The sequence below is a fragment of the Schistocerca serialis genome, chromosome 11 (assembly GCF_023864345.2).
Source record: "Schistocerca serialis cubense isolate TAMUIC-IGC-003099 chromosome 11, iqSchSeri2.2, whole genome shotgun sequence".
Lineage (NCBI taxonomy): Eukaryota > Metazoa > Arthropoda > Insecta > Orthoptera > Acrididae > Schistocerca > Schistocerca serialis.
Genome location: NC_064648.1, coordinates 89,106,144 through 89,122,950, shown reverse-complemented (window position 1 = coordinate 89,122,950; position 16,807 = coordinate 89,106,144).

Sequence of the window (16,807 nt, the reverse complement as noted above, 5' to 3'; positions counted from 1 at the left end):
TCTAACTAGCTTCTCGCCTCGCGAGAGATTCAGAATGATTTAATTTAATCTAGTGTGTATCGCGTTGGCATCGTAAGAAAAATGCAGTAAAACAAACATCTATAACATTTATAAATTGGGAATTTGTGATTGCTACTACAAAATGAAAGTAGAAAGTTAAATTAAACAATTGTTATTTAATAAAATAAGTTTTTGTACTCAAATCTAACATTTAGTGAATTCAGTTTTGAACATAACAAAGAACTGTGCCGTATTTCGGCGAAATACTTGGAAATTACAATAATCCTAGCTCAACTCTGGAGTGAAACAATAAAAGTATTCATAATAAGATCCTATCAGTAGTCGCAATTGCCGATAATAATGGAATGATTAAATAAATTCCTAACAAGATTACAAGTTTAGTTCATATGAACAAAAGGGAAGAAAATAGGAGCCTGATAGTGTAAGATGCTGTCGGAAAGTTGCGCAATTAAAGTAGAAGAAGAGAAAGACGGGCGCGCATTCTTACATAGAACAAAACACAGATAATAATGATACGCCGCTCACATTATTCTGGGCGCGCATATTCGCTGACTTCCAGCACAGTTCATTGACTTAGCGCTTAAATCATATCGTTAAATCTTAGTACTTCGATAGAAAAGAAAATAGTATGTTATTACATCGCGGGCAGACAACAATATTGTAATGAGCACCTTGGCCGAACACTGTCAAACTGACATTTTTGTGTTCCTATGCAGGTGGGATATGATGAGTAAATTTTTGACCATCGTGGGTGACTATTTTCTGAACAGATGTAAACTGTTTAGTGTTCTGTCTATATGTCCAAGAAGCAATGACCGAAATAAAAGGAAGGTTCGAGAGTGGGATTAAAATGCATGATGAAAGGGTATCATCGATAAAGTTCACTGATGACATTCCTAGCCTTAGTGAAAGTGAAGGAGAATTACAGAGCTTGTTCAATGGAACGGACAATCTAATGACTACAGAATATTCTTTGAGAGTAAATCGAAGAAAGATGAAAGTAATAAGAAGTAGCAGAAATGAGAACGACGAGAAATGTAACACCATAATTGGCGATCACGAAGTAGGTAAAGTTAAGGTATTCTGCTACCTAGGCAGCAAAATAACGCATGTCGGATGGAGGAAGGAAGACGTAAGACCAGACTAGCACTGGCAAAAAGGGTATTGCTCGTCAAGAGAAGTCTACTAGTATCAAACATACTCCTTAATTTGGGGAAGAAATTTCTGAGAATGTATGTTTTGGAGCACAGCCTTGTATGACAGTGAGGCATGGACTGTGGGAAAAGCGAAACAGAAGAGAATCAAGGCATTTGAGATGTGGTGCTACAGAAAAATGTTGAAATTGGGTGGACTAATAAGGTAAGGAATGAGGAGGTTGTCTCCAGAATCGGCGAGGAGAGAGATATGTGGAAAACGCTGACAAGAAGAAGCTACTGGCTGATACGACATCTGTTAATATATTAGGAAATGGCTTCAATTGTACTAGAGGGAACTATGGAAGGTAACAACTGTAGTGGAAGACGGAGGGTGAGATACAAGCAGCAACCAACTGAGGACATAGGCTGCAATTGCTACTCTGAGATGAAGAGATTGGCACAGAAGAGGAATTCGTGGTGGGCCACATGAAACCAGTCAGAAGACTGATGATTCAACGTTTAATATTTATAGATATTATACAATTATATTTTACGTGAGACACATGAGTGTTAACTTTACCTATGATAATGATGGAAGCTGAAGAAAGAAAGGTCATTTTTGTTGTTTCAAAGCACGATATGTTTCAACTCGACGTTCCTTTCATTGTCAGTCAGAACCCAAGGAACAAACTTGGCAGCAACGGTTTTCATTCCAAAATCTCCCGTTAAAATACGCTGAACCGAACTCCAAGATAACCTACTAGACTCTGAGAGTTGATCAATTGTCTTTCGACGATCTTTGAGCTCAAGCTCTCGAATTTTTTCAATATTGTCGTCGATTCGGGCGGTTGATGGACTTCCAGAAACACGTTCGTCATAAGTCGACATGTCGCCAATTTTTAATTCGTGCAAACCACTTGTACTGTTGAGTATTTCCCCACAATTTCAGCAGCATTTTTACCGAGTAGAAAACAAAATGTCACAGCTGAAAATTGTTCATTTAAACTTGCCATCATAAAAAACGGAACAAGAACAAAACAGCGCTAGCAAGAAGAATGAATGCAGATGAACAGATCACACCAGATCGACAACACAGGCGACACTGAAGTGGCAATGAGTTGCGCTATACTCACCTAGCGGCAGAAATCCGTACTACACAAGCTCCGCCCACGGAAATGTTATTCCTCTTCTTTTTATGTGGGTACCCCCTGATACAGCGATTAGGGAAATGACCCAAACCCCCAAGAAAGGTTCAAAGATGGGTTAGAGGTGAAGCAGCTAGCCTGGTATTGATATACAATGCAATTGACAGATGACAAAAGTCCAAATAAGATTTTGATGTACCATCCTCAGGGAAGAAGGAGAAGAGGAGGAGGGTCGAAGGTTACCTGGTTAGAGAGCAGAAAAGAGACCACGAGAAAGAAAAGGAATAGAAGAAGACGAGGAAGTAGAGATGGGCAAAACTGTTCTTTTCAGGGCTGGATCAGAACCGTTCACTGGCTGGAATGAGCTAGCTCCTTTCTAAGACTTACCACTCTCCAATTACTTACTGAAATAAATTAAAGAAACGGGCCTTCCAGTTTCGATTCAAAGTCACGCTACCTGTATTTTTGAAATAACACAGGAAGAGGGCTAATAATTTTCCATTACATTCCTTGTAGGTCTAATACAGAGGGGCCCAGAAAAATGTAGACACTCTTTGAAAGTGAATATCTCTGGAACAAAATAAAATATTGTTGCAACTGTCTTCTCAACAGATCTTGGCGCGCGCGTTTTCAAACAGATGACAGTGCAGCAATGAGTGACGCAATATTGTCGTCTGAGCAACGCAAGGCCGTACTGAAGTGGAGCTGGAGGTACGAAAACGTGTGGGAGGTACAACGGCAATGGCGTAATGTGTACGGAACTCAGCCACCAACACGTACAACAATTTGTCGTATTCAGGATAAATTTAAAGACGACGGTACAGTTCAGGGTATAGACAAGGAAAGGTCTGGCCGACCAAACATATCAAGTCCAGCTTCCAGTTCTGCTGTGTTGCAACATTTTACTGGGTCACCTCAAAAATCTGTGAAGCAGGATGCACGTGAAATTGGGGTAAGCTGAACAAGCGTTCGACGAATTCTCAAGGCCACAAAGTGGAAAGTGTACCTTACACTTCTGCAAGGTTCGCAAGAGAGCTTCTGTAAAGTTTGGAAGGTAGGAGACGAGGTACTGGCAGAAGTAAAGCTGTGAGCACCGGGTTTGAGTCGTGCTTCGGTAGCTCAGATGGTAGAGCACTTGCCCGCGAAAGGCAAAGGTCCCGAGTTCGAGTCTCGGTCGGGCACACAGTTTTAATCTGCCAGGAAGTTTCATATCAGCGGACACTCCGCTGCAGAGTGAAAATCTCATTCTGGGTACATTACAGGATCGCTGCACACTATGAGGACAATCTGGATCGAAGGATGGAGAACTGCGAGTGGTTTGAAGGCACGCTTCGCGATGATGAACGGTTTGTAGGGATGGTTATCCGGTCGGACGACGCTCAATTCAAACTGAACAGTAGTGTAAACTGGCGAAACTGCGTGTACTGGGCTCCTGAAAATCCTCAAGCTCACTTGGACCAGCTTGTTAATCTGCCGGGTGTTAATGCGTGATGTGGTCTGTCATTTCACGGTCTGATTGGCCCATTCCTCTTTGAAGATACCGTAACTGGTGAGGTGTATCTTCATATGCTGCGAACATCGATTTTATTTGGCAACCGACAGGTGTTTCGAAATGAAAGATTTTGCCTGCAACAAGATGGCGCTCTGCCTCATTAGCACAGAGATGCCAGAGGCTACCTGGATGAAAATGTACCTGGACGATGGATAGGTCAAAGGGAAGTTGCAGTGTGTCCAGCACAGTCTCCAGACCTTACACTTCTGCCTACGGGGGACCTTGAGAAATAAAGTTTATAGGCACAAGCCAGCTACGGGCTACGAGAAACCATCGATGCCTTCTGTGCGGTTATCACACCGACAACACTAACAGTAGTTCAGTGAACAGTTCAGAGACATCGACCTTGTTTGGCTGCTAATGGGGTTCACTTTGAACACATAAAGTAACTTCCATCTCCATCCCCTTTCAAGAACTGTAACGACATGTCATTTTGTTCGATTAATATTGACTATCAGAGAGTGTCTACATTTCTCTGGACCCTCTGTATTTTCGAAAAGTCCTACATTTCTTCTTCGCTAAAAATTAAAAATATCACAACAAAATTCTGAATAAAGATTTGGGAAACTACAAAAATAATACAGCCTAGTTACATTTTCATAATTTTATTGAAAGCTAAGTCTCTTATAAAACCTTAAATACAGCCGAAATTAAGTTTCCACTTCGTGAAATAATCTGCGGTTGTCATTTATGAACAATGTAACAATAAATGGCTAGAATGAATTTTCACTCTGCGGCGGAGTTTGCGCTGATACGAAACTTTCTGGCAAATTAAAATCATTTGCCGGACCGAGACTCGAACTCGGGACCTTTGCCTTTCGCGGGCATTTCGAGTCTCGCTCCGTCACACAGTTTTAATCTGCCAGGAAGTTTCATATCAGCGCACACTCCGCTGCAAAGTGAAAAGTAATTCTGCATACAATCCCCCAGACTGTGGATAAGCCGTATCTCTGAAGTATCCTTTCTTCCAGGAGTGCTAGTCTTGCAAGGTTCACAGAAGAGCTTCTGTGAAGTTTGGAAAGTAGGAGACAAGATACTGGCAGAATTGAAGCTGTGAGGGCGGGTCGTGAGCCGTGCTTGGGTAGCTCAGATGGTAGAGCACTTGTCCGCGAAGGGCAAAGGTCCCGGGTTCGAGTCTCGGTCTGGTACTAGGTTTCAATGTCATAGGAAGTTCCAGTAACTGCCTAGTTTGACAACTGTTACAGCTCCCAGGTTCCAGGTCCTGGATACTGATGGTATCATTGAACACCTTCTAAACTGAACGATCCCTATCCTTTATGGCGACAATTGGTTGCTGGTTGGACTTTCTTTTAATTTTGTTGTACTGTATTCCATCAAGTTTTTAAGGCAGGAGGACTCTTACTGAATAACATAACTACTCTTTTGATCTTACCATCAGTTTACTTTAGTGACTTTTGTACTGACTGTAGCACAGTATGATGTTGTTGTTGTTGTTGTGGTCTTCAGCCCTGAGACTGGTTAGATGCAGCTCTCCATGCTACTCTATCCTGTGCAAGCTTTTTCATCTCCCAGTACCTACTGCAACCTACATCCTTCTGAATCTGCTTAGTGTATTCATCTCTTGGTCTCCCTCTACAATTTTTACCCTCCACGCTGCCCTCCAATGCTAAATTGGTGATCCCTTGATGCCTCAGAACATGTTCTACCAACCCATCCCTTCTTCTGGTCAAGTTGTGCCACAAACTTCTCTTCTCCCCAATCCTATTCAATACTTCCTGATTAGTTGTGTGATCTACCCATCTAATCTTCAGCATTCTTCTGTAGCACCACATTTCGAAAGCTTCTATTCTCTTCTTGTCCAAACTATTTATCGTCCATGTTTCACTTCCATACATGGCTACACTCCATACGAATACCTTCAGAAATGACTTCCTGACACTTAAATCTATACTGGATGTTAACAAATTTCTCTTCTTCAGAAACGCTTTCCTTGCCATTGCCAGTCTACATTTTATATCCTCTCTACTTCGACCATCATCAGTTATTTTGCTCCCCAAATAGCAAAACTCCTTTACTACTTTAAGTGCCTCATTTCCTAATCTAATTCCCTCAGCATCACCCGACTTAATTAGACTACATTCCATTATCCTTGTTTTGCTTTTGTTGATGTTCATCTTATATCCTCCTTTCAAGACACTGTCCATTCCATTCAACTGCTCTTCCAAGTCCTTTGCTGTCTCTGACAGAATTACAATGTCATCGGCGAACCTCAAAGTTTTTATTTCTTCTCCATCAATTTTAATACCTACTCCGAATTTTTCTTTTGTTTCCTTTACTGCTTGCTCAATATACAGATTGAACAACATCGGGGAGAGGCTACAACCCTGTCTTACTCCCTTCCCAACCACTGCTTCCCTTTCATGTCCCTCGACTCTTATAACTGCCATCTGGTTTCTGTACAAATTGTAAATAGCCTTTCGCTCCCTGTATTTTACCCCTGCCACGTTTAGAATTTGAAAGAGAGTATTCCAGTCAACATTGTCAAAAGCTTTCTCTAAGTCTACAAATGCAAGAAACGTAGGTTTGCCTTTCCTTAATCTTTCTTCTAAGATAAGTCGTAAGGTCAGTATTGCCTCACGTCTTCCAGTGTTTCTACGGAATCCAAACTGATCTTCCCCGAGGTTGGCTTCTACTAGTTTTTCCATTCGTCTGTAAAGAATTCGTGTTAGTATTTTGCAGCTGTGACTTATTAAACTGACTGTTCGATAATTTTCACATCTGTCAACACCTGCTGCTATGATGTAACGAATACGAAATACGCAGGATATACAGAAGGTTCCAAAGCATGACAACTGACTTCATGCCTGAAGTACTGTCCGTTATTATGGCAGAGATGTTGAACTTGACACTGTATATGATCATAACAGACTTCACCCAGTTTGAAATATTTTCTCAAGTGTGTCTTTCATCAGATTAGATGCACTGTAGAACATACAACTTTAGTTGAGTCTTCTCATGCTGTGCGTCCATACAAGCTAATATTACACTTAAAAGCAAAAAAAGATGTAGCACAAATGAATTATTCGAATGGCACGGAAATCATTACGTGTAATGTACATATAGAGACAAACAAATGATTATAATTTCAGAAAAAATGGATAGTTTGAAAGAGATTCACAAACTGTGCAAGTCAATAATGCGTTGGTGCATCTCTGGCCCTTATGCAGGCACCTCATAATTGACATTTGATTGATAGAGTTGTGGGATGTACTCCTATTGAATATAGTTCCAAATTCTGACCAACTGGTGCGTTTGATCGTCAGAGACCCGAGGTGCTTGGACGGCCCTGCCCGTAATGATCCAAACGTTATTGAATTGGGACATGTCCGACGACCTTTCTGGCCAAGGTACTGCTGGCAGGCCAGCAGTAGAAACTCTCACTGTGTGCAGACAGGCGTTATCTTGCTAAAATGTAAGTCCAGAATGGCTTACTGCCAAGGCCAACAAAACGAGGCGTGGAATATCGTCGGCGTACCGCGTATCACAACCAAAGGAGCCCTGCTATGAAGTAAAATGCCAGCCCAGATGTGGCCCTCGAGCCATATGGCGGGTGACAGTCGGCTTGGTATCTCACCAAGTGCCTCGTCTATCTTCAGGGCGTCTCCAGGCACTTCTTCGCTTGTCAGCTAGGATCAGTTGGAAGTGGCACTCATCGCTGAAGACAATTCTACCCAGTGAACGACATTCCAAGCCGAAGAAGCGTCTGGAGGCGGCCGGGAGCATCGCAGATATTCGAAGGCGCGTGCAGAATGTCTACGGAGACCTGGCAGTGAACAGAAGTACGGTGAGTCGTTGGGCATGCATGTGCAAAGGAAGAGGCACTGCGGCGACTGAAAGTGGTATGAATCACATTACTTGCTTTCGCATTTGCTAATATGGACTCCCATCAGCTGTAGAATGGAATGACAACATTGAAAATTTGTGCCGCACTGGGACTCGAACACGGGTATCCAACTTCTCGCGAGTGACTGTATGACATCTGGGCTATCCGTGCACGACTTACGGCCATACGGAAACTTCCATTTGTCGTCAACAATGCGTCGCATGACCTGTAGGCGTACATCCATATGTACACTACTCGACATTAAAATTGCTACACCAAAAAGAAATGCAAATGATAAATGGGTATTCATTGGACAAATATATTACACTAGAACTGACATGTGATTACATTTTCACGCAATTTGGGTGCATAGATCCTGAGAAATCAGTACCCAGAACAACCAGCTCTGGCCGTAATAACGACCTAGATACGTCTGGGCGTTGAGTCAAACAGAGCTTGGATGGCGTGTACAGGTACAGCTGCCCATGCAGCTTCAACACGATACCACAGTTCATCAAGAGTAGTGACTGGCGTATTGTGACGAGCCAGTTGCTCGGCCACCATTGACCAGAACTTTTCAGTTGGTTATAGGTCTCGAGAATGTGCTGGCCAGGGTAGCAGTCGAACATTTTCTGTATCCACAAAGGCCCGTACAGGACCTGCAACATGCGGTCGTGCATTATCCTGCTGAAATGTAGGGTTTCGCAGGAATCGAATGGAGGGTAAAGCCAAGGGTCGTAACACATCTGAAATGTAACGTCCACTGTTCAAAGTGCCGTCAATGCGAACAAGAGGTGACCGAGACATGTAACCAATGGCACCCCATACCATCACGCCGGGTGATACGCCAGTATGGCGATGAGAACAGCGTAAAGCTCCGCAGTATAAACCGAACACTGGTCGGGAAGCCGAAATCGATTAGGGGTGTCGCCATCAATATAGGCACTCCCAACACCAAATGTTTTTGAGCCATCAGTGTAAATAAATGTGGCATCCTTCATTTGTGCGCATAGTCCGACGATAAACTAGAGGAGGGGTACCATCCTTGGGAAACTGAGACAGGTCACAGAGCAGGCAGGTCCGGGGCCGGAGCCAAGGCAGTGCTGTACCCCAAGTTGTCAAGAAAGTTTTAGGAAAGTGGAAGGAAAGAGAATGGAGCTGTTGACTGAAGCGTACTCCCGGTGGTAGTGCAGAGGAAGGGCGGCGCGCATACCCTACATCCAAGGAGGCGTCGAAAAAAATGTAATGGGCCGTATTAGCTGGCATAGAAGACAGATGGCTAGCATAACGACTCAGGACAGCTCGCCGATTGGACAGCGGAGGTTCAGCAGTCTCATCATAAAGGCTTTCCACAGGGCTGGTGTAAAAAGCTCCAGACGCTAAACGTAATCCACGGTAGTAGAGACGCCGAAGAATAGACGGCCGAACAGAGGAGTAAACTATGCTTCCATAGTCCAATTTCGAGCGCACTAACGCGCGATAGAGGCGCAGAAGGACCACTAGGTCCGCTCCCCAGGAGGTACTATTCAGGACACGGAGGGTGTTGAGGGATCGCAGACAGCGAGCCGAAAGATAGGAAACGTGGGAGGATCAGCACAATTTTTTGTCAAACATAGAATTTAGCGACGTCTGCGAACGGAATGTTGACTGGGCCTAGATGTAAGGAAGGCGGGCCGGCCGCGGTGGCCGTGCGGTTCTAGACGCTCCAGTCCGGAGCCGCGCTGCTGCTACGGTCGCAGGTTCGAATCCTGCCTCGGGCATGGATGTGTGTGATGTCCTTAGGTTAGTTAGGTTTAAGTAGTTCTAAGTTTTAGGGGACTGATGGCCACAGCAGTTGAGTCCCATAGTGCTCAGAGCCATTTGAACCATTTAAGGAAGGCGGAAGAAACTCCGTACGACGCCAAAAATTCTTTCTGTCTTACTGATAGAAACGCGGAAGCCGGTTTCGATGCTCCAAGACTGGAGGCGATCGAGACATCCTTGAAGACGTCGTTCAAGACGGCTGGTCCGTTGAAAGCTGTAGTAGATCGCAAAATCGTCCACAAAGAGTGAGCCGGAGACATCAGGAAGGAGACAATCCATAATTGGATTTATGGCGATGGCAAACAGTACAACACTCAGCACGGAGCCCTGGGGTACCCCGTTTTCTTGGGAGAAAGTAGTGTTCACCCGCACTTTAAAAGTGCGCTCTCCCATAAATTCACGAAGAAAAAGGGGCAGCGGGCCTCGAAAGCCCCAAGTGAACAGCGTGCGGAGGATGCCTGTCCTCCAACAGTTATCGTATGCTCTCTCCAGATCAAAAAATATTGCTAGTGTTTGGCGTCTCCTGAGAAAATTGTTCATGATATAAGTGGAGAGAGCAACAAGATGGTCAACGGCAGAACGATGCTTTCGGAAACCGCATTGGGCAGCTGTTAAAAGACTGCGGGACTCCAGCCACCAAGCTAAACGGCAATTCCTTGGTGATGTTACGAACCTTCATGGATGATGTTTTTGTTGTTGTTGTTGTTGTTGTTGTTGTGGTCTTCAGTCCTGAGATTGGTTTAATGCAGCTCTCCATGCTACTCTATCCTGTGCAAGCTTCTTCATCTCCTAGTACGCACTACAACCTACATCCTTCTGAATCTGCTTAGTGTATTCATCTCTTCGTCTCCCCCTACGATTTTTACCCTCCACGCTGCCCTCCAATACTAAATTGGTGATCCCTTGATGTCTCAGAACATGTCCTACTAACCGATCCCTTCTTCTGGTCAAGTTGTGCCACAAACTTCTCTTCTCCCCAATCCTATTCAATACATCCCCATTAGTTATGTGATCTACCCATCTAATCTTCAGCATTCTTCTGTAGCACCACATTTCGAAAGCTTCTATTCTCTTCTTGTCCAAACTATTTACCGTCCATGTTTCACTTCCATACATGGCTACACTCCATACAAATACTTTCAGAAACGACTTCCTGACACTTAAATCTATACTCGATGTTAACAAATTTCTCTTCTTCAGAAACGCTTTCCATGCCATTGCCAGTCTACATTTTATATCCTCTCTACTTCGACCATCATCAGTTATTTTGCTCGCCAAATTGCAAAACTCCTTTAAGTGTCTCATTTCCTAATCTAATACCCTCAACATCACCCGACTTAATTGGACTACATTCCATTATGGATGATGGACAGAGGTAAATGTATCAGTCTGACACGGGGGACTCTCATCCAGAAATGCCAAAGTTGAAAGTTTGTAAGACTGCTAGCTAAATTTTGGAATTCAGTGAAGATCATCTGAGCTCCCTTTTTATTCGATGTGTCGTACTTCATATCTGTACACTTTTTTTTCAGATACTGGTCTTCAATAGTCGATATGTTATGCTACTAAAGTTCTCAGTGCAAGCAGTGTGATATTTCGTTGTTAGTAGCATTGTCGTTGCCAGTGGGGGGAGAGAGAGAGAGAGAGAGAGAGAGAGAGAGAGAGAGAGAGAGAGAGAGTCACGTGACAGTCACGCTACAGTCTGGAAATAACTAGCAGAACACAGAGGTACAAATGCACAGTATGTCGCTCTTGTGGACATTTTAATAAAACCATTTTGGTCATTTCAAACAATGGGAAATCCAGGATGGAATGTGACAATATTATGAAATGGACAGTTGCTACTCGGCATACAGCGAAGACGATGAGTAGCAGACAGCCACACCAAAAAGTTTGTCAGGAACTAAGCTTTCGGCCAACAAGGCCTTCATCAGAAACAGGCACACACTAATGTAGTTTCCTGCTTCCCTGCTAGCCAGCGCAGTGCAGTAACTCGATGTGGTATGGACCCAACAAGTAGTTGGAAGTCTTCTGCAGAAATATTGAGTCATGCTACCGCTACAGCGGTCCATTACAAAAGTGTTGCCGTTGAAGGATTTTGTGCACGGACTGACCTCTCGATGAAGTCCCGTAAATGTTCGGTGGGATTAATGTCGGGCGATCGGGGTTGCCAAATCATTCGCTCGAATTGTCCAGAATGTTCTCTGAACGCGTCGCAAACAGTTGTGACCTTGTTTGGGAACGTGAAGTCCACGAATGGCTGGAAGCGGTCTCCAAGTCAATTATGGGTTCAGTTTGGGCTAGAGGACCCGGTCGATTTCATGTAAACACAGCACACATCATTATGGAGCCATCACCAGCTTGCAGAGTGACTTGTTGGTAACATGGACTTCGTGCGGTCTGCGCCACACTTCAGCCCAACCATCAGCTGTCACCAACTGAAATCTGGACTCATCCAAACAGGCTACAGTTTTCCAGTCGTCTACGGTCCAGCTGATGTGATCACGAGCCCAGAAGAGGCACTGCAGTTGGAGTCGCGCTGTTGGCAAAGGTACTCGCATCGGTCGTCTGCTGCCATACACCATTAATGACAAATTTCGCCGCAGTGTCCTAACGGGTACTTTCGTCCCACGTCCCACATGGATTTGTGGGATTTCTTCATGCAGTGTTGCTTGTCTGTTAGCACTGACATCTCTGGGGCCGATGGCCTTGGTTGTCTGGTCCCTTCAACCCCTACAAACAAGTCAACTGGCTTGTTTGTAGGGGTACCTGGCAGTAGGTGGCAGCACAATGCACCTAATATGAAAAAAAAGTATGTTTTTGGGGGTGTCCGCATACTTTTGATGACATGGTGTATGTAGATACCGCTGTCCCATTTGTCACTTTAGTTTAGTTAACTAGTGAAAGTTGTTGACAAAAACAATGAAATATTGTAACAACACTTCTGGACCTTTACATCAAGCACTTCAGTCTTTACTTGCTATTCTTATCTCCTGTACCTAATAGCTGCATGTATTGTACATGACTTGCGTTCCCTTAGAGGGCAACCCTAACGGTCACAATACAGGGTGATTCAAAAAGAATACCACACCTTAAAAAATGTGTATTTAATGAAAGAAACATAATATAACCTTCTGTTATACATCATTACAAAGAGTATTTAAAAAGGTTTTTTTTCACTCAAAAACGAGTTCAGAGATGTTCAATATGGCCCCCTCCAGACACTCGAGCAATATCAACCCGATACTACAACTCGTTCCACACTCTCTGTAGCATATCAGGCGTAACAGTTTGGATAGCTGCTGTTATTTCTCGTTTCAAATCATCAATGGTGGCTGGGAGAGGTGGCCGAAACACCATATCCTTAACATACCCCCATAAGAAAAATTGCAGGGGGTAAGATCAGGGCTTCTTGGAGGCCAGTGATGAAGTGCTCTGTCACGGGCTGCCTGGCGGCCGATCCATCGCCTCGGGTAGTTGACGTTCAGGTAGTTACGGACAGATAAGTGCCAATGTGGTGGCGCTCCATTCTGCTGAAATATGAATTGTTGTGCTTCTTGTTCGAGCTGAGGGAACAGCCAATTCTCTAACATCTCCAGATACTGTAGTCCAGTTACAGTAGCACCTTCGAAGAAAAAGGGACCAAAAACTTTATTGGTTGAAATGGCACAGAAAACGTTCACGTTAGGCGAGTCACGTTCATACTGAGTTGTTTCCCGTGGATTCTCAGTGCCCCATATACAGACATTGTGACGGTTGACTTTCCCGTTAGTGTGGAAAGTTGCTTCATCACTAAACACAACCTTTGAAACGAAAGATTCATCTGTTTCCATTTGAGCAATGATAAAATCACAGAAATCGATTCTTTTAATCTTATCAGCTGCAGACAGTGCTTGAACCAATTTCAGACGATAAGGTTTCATAACTAACCTTTTTCGTAGGACTCTCCGTACAGTTGATTGTGGAATTTGCAGCTCTCTGCTAGCTCTGCGAGTCGATTTTCCTGGGCTGCGAACAAATGCTTGCTGGATGCGTGCTACATTTTCATCACTCGTTCTCGACCGTCCAGAACTTTTCCCTTTGCACAAACACCCATTCTCTGTAAACTGTTTATACCAACGTTTAATACGCCACCTATCAGGAGGTTTAACACCATACTTCGTTCAAAATGCACGCTGAACAACTGTCGTCGATTCACTTCTGCCATACTCAATAACACAAAAAGCTTTTTCTGTTGAGCGGTCGCCATCTTAGCATCAACTGACGCCGACGCCTAGTCAACAGCGCCTCAAGCGAACAAATGTACAACTAAATGAAACTTTATAGCTCCCTTAATTCGCCGACAGATAGTGCTTAGCGCTGCCTTTTGTCGTTGCAGAGTTTTAAATTCCTAAAGTTGTGGTATTCTTTTTGAATCACCCTGTATATTAGCAAACAACCAGTAAGCCCACCTACTCCCACCATCTGTACTCCCGATCCTTTAAAGAATCGAATCCCTTTGTATGAAACATTCAGGCGTCTGATTACGTTACAAATGACTTGTTAAATATATGACGTTAACCTTGTAAAACGTTTGTGGTTGGAGACGCAGAACGATGCTTTTAACAGTCTTCGATTATTTGCGAATAACTGCACGTCTACCATTTCCTTGGCTTTAATACACGCTGTTCACAAAAGATGCTTCTGCGTGGAACTAAACACTTACAAGGAGAGGTTCCCAGTGGTGGAACCGACTTTTCGAAAGCTTGTATACAGTGATGTACGTCAAGATCCCTGGTATCACACCCTACACCTATTCATCCCGGTGGGTCCTCGTTTGCGAGTAATCGAAGAAAAAAAAATCGGAAAATAGACTGGTTGCATGGTGTAAAGGCTAACGGAAGGGCTTTATATCCTGAAGATCGTGGGTTTGAATCCCATCAAGTGCTTTAAATTTGTTTTAATTTGTAAATCTTCACCGAAAGACGTTGGTTAGTATTTTTATACAATTAATTGATTTCAATGTAGTTTTTTTTCTGTTTCTTTGTCGCACGATAATATGAATTTTTTTTCATTTGTTCTCATTTTTTCTTTATGTCATTCTTTTTCCGCTTGAACTTTTTGTGAACGTGAATGTAATTCTATTTATCTGTTACAGTATTTAAATACTTCAAATGATCGGTTAAAAAACAAAACACGAAATAATCTATTTGTATTGTCTGTGCTATAGCGTCAAAAATGTATTTTTCATAACAAGATGTACATATTTTTTATGGTAATCGTCGTAAGAAGACCTAAAACATAATTTCATTCTGGAAACATCTCCGAGGCTGTGGCAAAGCCATGTCTTCCAATATCCTTTCTTCCAGGAGTGCTAGTTCTGCAAGCTTCGCAGGAGAGCTTCTGTAAAGTTTGGAAAGTAGGAGACGAGATACTGGCAGAAGTAAAGCTGTGAGGACGGGGCGTGAGTCGTGCTTGGGTAGCTCAGTTGGTAGAGCACTTGCCCGCGAATGGCAAAGGTCCTGAGTTCGAGTCTCGGTCCGGCACACAGTTTTAATCTGCCATGAAGTTTCACCTAAAACATAGCCTAAATTCCTATTGCACTACAGACAAAATAAAGGCGACGAAGATTGAAACGAAAGAAGGGACTATACGTAAAACGAAAATCTAGAAAAATGAGGAATAGAAATAATGACTACAGTAGCATGGAAGAAGGAAATGGATGATAAAATGAAACAAATTAAATCGATAATAGTACATAAAGTTAATTAAAATCGTACTAAAAGAAGATTTCAAGTGGAATGACAGGAAGAAAAATGGGAGGAATGAAGAGGCTGGTATAATGAAATGATGTGCCAAAGGAAGAGATATATAAAATTATATTTAAACTTGTTAACCGAGTAAAAATAATGATGAAAGTAATTTCGATAAAAATTTAAAAAGAGGAAAAGAAAATTCGAACCCATGACTTTCTCTATGTCAGTGCCGTACCACAGCTATTACAACACACAATTAGTCAATATGACGGTACTAAATTAATGGTAGTGACCGTCACCAATTCTGAATTTTTTTCGCGAATAACTCGGAAATGTGGGCCTACTAGGGTGAATGGCTGGGATATTAACTTACATCATGGTATCGACGGTTTCATAATATCACTTCCCATTCTGGGGACCTCTCGTTGTTAAATAAACGTTTATCGTATTTACAATTTGTACAGAAACCAGATGGCAGTTACAAGAGTCGAGGGGCATGAAAGGGAAGCAGCGCTTGGGAAGGGAGTGAGACAGGGTTGTAGCCTCCCCCGATGTTATTCAATCTGTATATTGAGCAAGCAGTAAAGGAAACAAAAGAAAAATTCGGAGTAGATCTTAAAGTCCATGGAGAAGAAATAAAAACGTTGAGGTTCGCCGATGACATTGTGATTCTGTCAGCGACAGCAAAGGACTTGGAAGAGCAGTTGAACGGAATGGACAGTGTCTTGAAAGGAGGATATAAGATGAACATCAACAAAAGCAAAACGAGGATAATGGAATGTAGTCGAATTAAGTCAGGTGATGCTGAGGGAATTAGATTAGGAAATGAGACACTTAAAGTAGTTTTGCTATTTGGGGAGCAAAATAACTCATGATGGTCCAAGTAGAGAGGATATAAAATGTAGACTGGCAATGGCAAGGAAAGCGTTTCTGAAGAAGAGAAATTTGTTAACATCGAATATAGATTTAAGTGTCAGGAAGTCGTTTCTGAAAGTATTTGTATGGAGTGTAGTCATGTATGGAAGTGAAACATGGGCGATAAATAGTTTAGACAAGAAGAGAATAGAAGCTTTACGATAAATAGTTTAGACAAGAAGAGAATAGAAGCTTTCGAAATGTGGTGCTACAGAAGAATGCTGAAGATTAGATGGGTGGATCTCATAACTAATGAGGAGGTACTGAATAGAATTGGGAAGAAGAGGAGTTTGTGGCACAACTTGACAAGAAGAAGGGACCGGTTGGTAGGACATGTTCTGAGGCATCAGGGGATCATAAATTTAGCATTGGAGGGCAGCGTGGAGGGTAAAAATCGTAGAGGGAGACCAAGAGATGAATACACTAGGCAGATTCAGAAGGATGTAGGTTGCAGTAAGTACTGGGAGATGAAAAAGGCTGCACAGGATAGAGTAGCATGGAGAGCTGCATCAAACCAGTCTCAGGACGGAAGACCACAACAACAACAATAACACCGTATTTGAAGTCAAACTGTCAGTGGTCCGTGAGACAACAATCGAATGGCACTGATGATCCAGTGAAATCTCGCCTATCCTTCGACTGTATTGTGACGTCAT